The sequence below is a fragment of the Opisthocomus hoazin genome, chromosome 2 (assembly GCF_030867145.1).
Source record: "Opisthocomus hoazin isolate bOpiHoa1 chromosome 2, bOpiHoa1.hap1, whole genome shotgun sequence".
NCBI lineage: Eukaryota > Metazoa > Chordata > Aves > Opisthocomiformes > Opisthocomidae > Opisthocomus > Opisthocomus hoazin.
Window position 1 is genome coordinate 7,376,384 of NC_134415.1, and position 6,401 is coordinate 7,382,784.

Here is a 6,401-nt window from a genome sequence, read left to right on the forward strand (position 1 = left end):
AGTTACTGCTCGTAGGATTCTTTTTATTTGAGTACATGATCAAAAAATGTTTTTGAGATGTGTGGGGACTGTTGCTGCCTCTTGAGCAGAAGAGCTTTGATCATGTAAGTGCAGGTAAAAATCACTCCAGTGGCTTACTTCTGTTTCACAATTTACTTGAAAAGAATGGATCCCAAGAGGCAGTTATGGGGGAGAAATACCTCCACACCGAGCGTTTATAAACATGATTGGACCTTTTATTTCAGCAAGCTATTGTGCTCTTGATGATCAGCTTTCATTTCTCATCGCTGTCCTTTGTGTATAATGCACGTGCATGTTAACAATACGTTGTCATTTTAGGTGGAAAAGCAGCCCATCCTGTGCAGCCTAAGGATTTAGACCCGGACTTGTCTGTTCAGATTGTCTTTTCACCCCGTCTTTTGAGGTCAAGGAGAACAAATGTACCTAGCGTTTCCCGAATTGTGAAGGAACCGGTAAGTAAAAGCTCTAGTTGTCTCATGTTCTTGATTTTTGCTCGGTACTGCTTTTGGAAACCATACTTTGCAATGCCTTGCCTTTTTCCTTGGAAGTATAACTAAAAAGGGAGCTCTAAAGTAATCAGCTAAAGAATTTATTTTCTTTCATGAAAACTAGCTATAAAAGGAAGTTTTGTGTCTGTGTTAGTCAAGAATTAAGAACTACGGCTTTGCCTTTCACAAAAGGCACAGTGGCTTTCTTTCAACTTACTTGATGCGTTTTCTGCTCATTTCAGAATTTGAACTTTTAGGATGGTAGAGTAAGTTGAGATGGAAGGTTTGTTTTCTGTGGAGAGAAACTGTAGTGCTTTGGGAAATAACTTTGGCATGACTTCTTCATGTAAGAAAGGTGCCGTTGTATTTTGTAGAAATGTCAGAACTTGTGGATGAGTGACGTTTCTGTTTCCTTAACATAGGAGCTTCCAACTAAAGAGGAAGAGGATTCCAAATCTATGGAGTCTGTGGGAAAGCAAAAATTGAAGCGAGGTAGAACTGCAAAATCAAAAAAGAAGAAAGCAAGCAAGTACGAAATTCTTTTTGAACACTTCTGTGCGTTCCTTTATTGTGGTAGTGATTCGGCTGTTAGCCACCTAACTTCCTCACTTGGCTGTGCAGTTCTGCTCTGACTTTACAAGCCTGTCGAGCTTGCTGGTCTGATAGAGACCTGTTTCCCCACTTAACGGTTTAGTTTTCTGATGGAAACAGAAGAGGGAGGGGACAGAAAAGGGCAAGTGGGTACTGCTTTTTTCAAGGATGGCGTGCCCTTGTATTGTCTTATTCCGCCTGATGAAACCAAGCTCCTACGGTCTTTAGTTCCCCATAGAAGGCAGGAGGGGGTCAGAGAATGGGTAGAGAGAGCTTCTTGTTTCCGGACATGTTTTCTGGTTCCTTGTGGAGTACTGTTTGAGGGTGTTTGCTTCTTGAAAGCTGGGAGAGGGGGCTCTAAAAGCTCATAGGAATAGTGACTGAGAATGCTTGGGACAGTCTGGTAAGGAATGAAAAAGGAAGCTTATTTATGTACCTTTTTTGCCTTGACCATATGTACAAAGAAGCCCAGAAATACTTCTTTGGCATTGATTTTGTTATTCCACGGGGGTTTTGTTGTTCTCTACTAAATACTCTTGGTACTAACAAACCAATTTGATATGTACAAAGAAGCCCATAAATAATTCTTTGGCAGTGATTTTGTTATTCCACGGGGGTTTTTTTCCTCTACTAAATACTGTTGGTACTAAAAAATCAGTTTGATACTTCCCTTTCTTTACAGAACCACAAGAAAATAAGGTTCTTGGTCACCTCCACTCAACGGAAATAACATTTGTCTTCCATTAAAATTGGAAGTCCAGTGGATGGAACAAAAAGCAAACAGAAAGAAGATGCAGACATGGCAGAGAAGACTCTACGGAAGAACAAAAAAAGACTGTCTAATTTTCCAAAGCCAGTTGTGCGCCGGAAGATGCTCTATCTGTTTCTGAACTTTATAATGTACACGACTGTTTGTAAAGTCATCAAAATTGTGTGGATTAATAAAAAGAAAAAAAAATGTAATTTGTAAGAGATAATTTATATAAATTATTGTAAAATTTCATAAACAAATGGTCTCAATAAGTAACTCCATATGGAGTGTGATTTCCTTATTCTCTGCAGTTTTCTATTTTATATTAAGAGTTCTTACATTTATATAATATGTAAATACAGCTTATTTTAGGAATGTTCAATACAAATGTGTAATTCACGGTGTGCTTAATGTCTGACGGCTTTTTGAGGGAATAGTGGGTTGAGTGGCCTGTATTGCTTAGAAATTATGCTGTTGGTTTACAAGAGTTGCTGACCCTCAGAAGTAAAGCCAAAAGCTTTTGAAGCTTTTTAAAAGTTTGCGTAGAATTTCTATAACAAGCCAAAATTTAAAACAAACTACTTCCAGTTTTATAAATGATGTTGGACCTTCTGGCACAAAGAACTGGGCTGACGATACAACCTGGTCATTCCTCACATTCACGGTTAAGTTGTACTAGGCTGAAGTCAGACCGTAAACAGTTGTCTTTGTGGCTGTGCAATATTTCTTTGTATTTGTCTTAAACTTTGGGAAAGCTGCTCCTTAGTTCATAAAACTCGATCACACCTCAGACGTTTCACTATTTTTTACAGTTTGTTGTCAGCAAAAATGAAGCGTAGAGAGGGTGTGATGCTTAGAATAAGATCTCAAATTTAAAGGGATATTACCCACATACTTTGAAATTTGAGCCAAAATGATTGCCATAAGGTTACTAGGAATGCTACTCTAGTTGAAGTAGTTCTTGTCTGCAATACTGGAAGGCTGCATATCACAGCACTGAAAACCTGATGGTAAAGCTCACGCAGTAGTCTGAACAAGGTACAAAAGTGTACAGAAATCTTAGTTACAAACCATATTTTTGAGTAATAATTTCTTTAATAATCTGGGGTTATGGAGTAAATGTCCTTATAAAGCTTCAATCTGTCAAAATAAATTCAAAAAATCTATTCTTTTAACAGTGGACATGGAAGTACTGTTTTGATGTGCAGTCTTTTAGACTATGGATTATTTGTATGTATGTTAATTTATGTATGGATGCAGCTTTGAAGACTACAGAATGGTGGAACCTGACAGCTAGGGAAGGAGCACTGATGGACTTGTTGTTTGTGAGCAGAGAAGGACTTGTGGGTGATATGATGGTTGGAAGCCGTCTTGGGCATAGTGATCGTGAAATGATGGAGTTTTCAATTCTTGGAGAAGTTAGGAGGGGTGTCAGCAGAACTGCTACAGTGGACTTCTGGAGGGCGGACTTTGACCTGTTTAGGACACTGGTTGAGAGAGTCCCTTGGGAGGCAGTCATGCAGGGCAAAGGGGTCCAGGAAGGCTGGACATTCTTCAAGAAGGAAGTCTGAAAGGCACAGGAGCAGGCTGTCCCCATGTGCCGAAAGATGAGCTGGCAGGGAAGCAGTGGCCTGGCTGAACAGCGAGCTTTGTCTGGAACTCAGGAAAAAAAAGGAGAGTTTATGACCTTTGGAAGAAGGGGTAGGCCACTCAGGAGGACTACAAGGATGGCATGAGGTTATGCAGGGAGCAAATTAGAAGCGCCAAAGCCCAATTAGAACTTAATCTGGCTACTGCTGTAAAAGACAATCAAAAATATTTCTATAAACGCATTAGCAACAGAAGGAGGGCTGAGGATCCGTTAGGGGATGCGGGGAGAAACATAGTGACAAAGGATGAGGAAAAGGCTGAGGTACTTAATGCCTTCTGTGCCTCAGGAGTACCCAGCACCCTGAGCTGCAAGACAGGGAGCAGAATGAAGCCCCCGTAATCCAAGTGGAAATGGTTACCTACATCACTTAGACTCACACAAGTCTATGGCCCCCGGATGCGCATACCAAGATGTCCGCTCCGAAGGTGAGTCACACGGCTGAGTCCCGCTTCTGACGACACGACGTTCCATGCCAAGAGCCAATCGATACACAATAATTGACTTAGTCCCACCTTGCAAAAAGATTTCCAAACATATAAAAATTGGCCCTTGAAAACTCTCTTTGGGAGGAGGAGCCAAGCGAGAACTTCACCTGACGGACGGGTCGACGGGCTTGAACCTATCTTCCCCCCCCAAGAAAGGACGCCTTTTTGCTAAGAGTCGCTCCTCTGACTTTGTCAGACATAGCCCCGGGAACACATTGTTAACTAAAGCGCTAAACGATTACTTTCAGCTCAACTTTTGTAGACAGTGCATTTATCAACAGCAATTCCGAATCTGTGATAACTATCGCTTGAATAAATCACCTATTGTTTCAACTTTGCAAAACTGTTTCAGTGAAAGTCCTTGGAGGGGCTCTGGCAGGCAAGTTGAATCTGAGAAGTGGCTGCACACTTAACCATTTAGACATAAACCGTTGACCAAGTCTGGGACTAGAAGTTGATCCAGCCGCACCTAGACTCTCCTCTGAGAGAGAGTTTAGAAAGCAAGGGGGTCTCCTCTGAACCTCGTGACTCAACGGGAGCGCTCTCCTTTTGCCACTTCTCAGACTCCCCTTACCCCCTTTAACGCGACAGGGTGCCACAATCAAAACTACCAAATGGCAAATGCCGTAAAAAAGAATAACGTCACAAACAGTATGATACATGGTCGTTTTAATGTCTCTATTATTCTTCTGTTTGATGTACACTGGCAGCCTCATAGCTTTCTTAACAGCTGCTCCGCACTGAACATACAGTTTCACTGAGATACTCTACAGACGCTAATACACAAAGATGGCTCCCAGGTAAAAGTTGTCATTCTTCAACCAGCTATTTGTATGACACATGTTTATCCAGTGCTAATGGCTGTATTGTTGCTGAAATTATGTTTCCCAACACTGCTATATAGCCAGGGAGGAGAGGCTGTATAATATTTCTGGGTGAGGAGACACTCATATACAATTCAGATTTCCACTTCTGTAAGTATTTAGGAGTTTGTGTCAATGGGATGTCCAAAAGAGAAAGGGCACATTTTATACAAACACGTCTCTCATATTTCTTTTCATAGAGAGCTAAAGTTTTGGCCACGTCTGCTTCTGCCTTTTCTGGCTTTACACCGAAGTCTATTCTGAAATCCAGCCTTCGCACCGCACGCCCAGCAAGTCCCTGTGTATCTCCAAGACAATCAGTTACTCCCCCTCTACGAGCAAAGGAACCTAAACTACCTTTCGTGGAAAAGAACTCGAATGCAAAATGGACTATTGGGGTAAGCTGGGCTGCAGTCGGTGATTTTTGTATAAATTTGTAAAATCCATGTAAAGGCCCTATAGACTGCGACCTGCTTTAAGTTTTTTTTTTTTTTTAAAGTTTGTAAACAGCAGTGTCACTGAATTTGTCACTTTGCCACTTAATCTTCTTGGAATTAGTTCACTTTCTGATTTACGCTTTTCATTCATCAGAATGATCGTGATCCTCGCTTGAGAGAGAGAGCAGTTGCCAGACATTCCCTGTCACACCAGTACGGCAAGAGCCTTCCCAGAGTTCAAAGGAAGCTGGCTGTAGAGAGAGCCAAGCCTTATCGTTTGCCTTCATCGGCCTTAACAGAAGGTAATTTTTAAGGGGGGGACCATGATGGGCAACTAACCATCACTTGGATGACCCCAGGCTGATATATTTTCCCTCTTGCTTCACAGTCGTACGACCAAAGTCATTATCAACCATAACAAAGCAAGCTAATGCAGAACGTGTGTGTAAAAGTGCAACTTTGATCAGCAGTGTGTTGTCCAAAATCAGAGAAGTACAGGTAGCAAATGAGCAGAAGACCAGTTTCTAACCATATGACAGGTGAGCAGCCTTTTAACAAAGTTCATTCTTGAGCTGCCGGTCCTCGTCTCGGACGGGGTTTGCTATTTCACGCATAGATACCCTGGTTAAAGCTGTCTCCCTGTGCAGGAAAGGTGCGTGTTTTGCTGGCTGAGAACAAGCGGCGGATCCAGAGCACGCAGGCAACGGGGGAGTCCTGACTGGAGGAAGACTGGAAGCAGTGGGAGAACCAGCACGGTGCTGTGGCTCGGGAGAGTTTCCCGGTAATGGGCATCTTGGCCACATACTGAAACCTCTGGTCTTCTGTGTCTGGTGTTTTCCGCTTCTTGTCATCTTTCAGATTTGTTGCTCATGCACTTCCCTGCCAGCAATGCACCGACGAGACCCTCCAGGGGATTATAAGCTTGGGTAAAGCGGCAATAACGTAGCCCTTGGTTAAGGGTCCACAGCGTCATATCCAGTCTCTCATCAGTTCAGCTAACAGAATGTTCCATCTCTGCTTCTAACGACATGATCGTTTCTTGGTTTCATTTTCTAATTCTGAGAACTTGTGACTGAAAGAAAAAATGGCAGTGAATGCACCGAGCCGTGTCAAA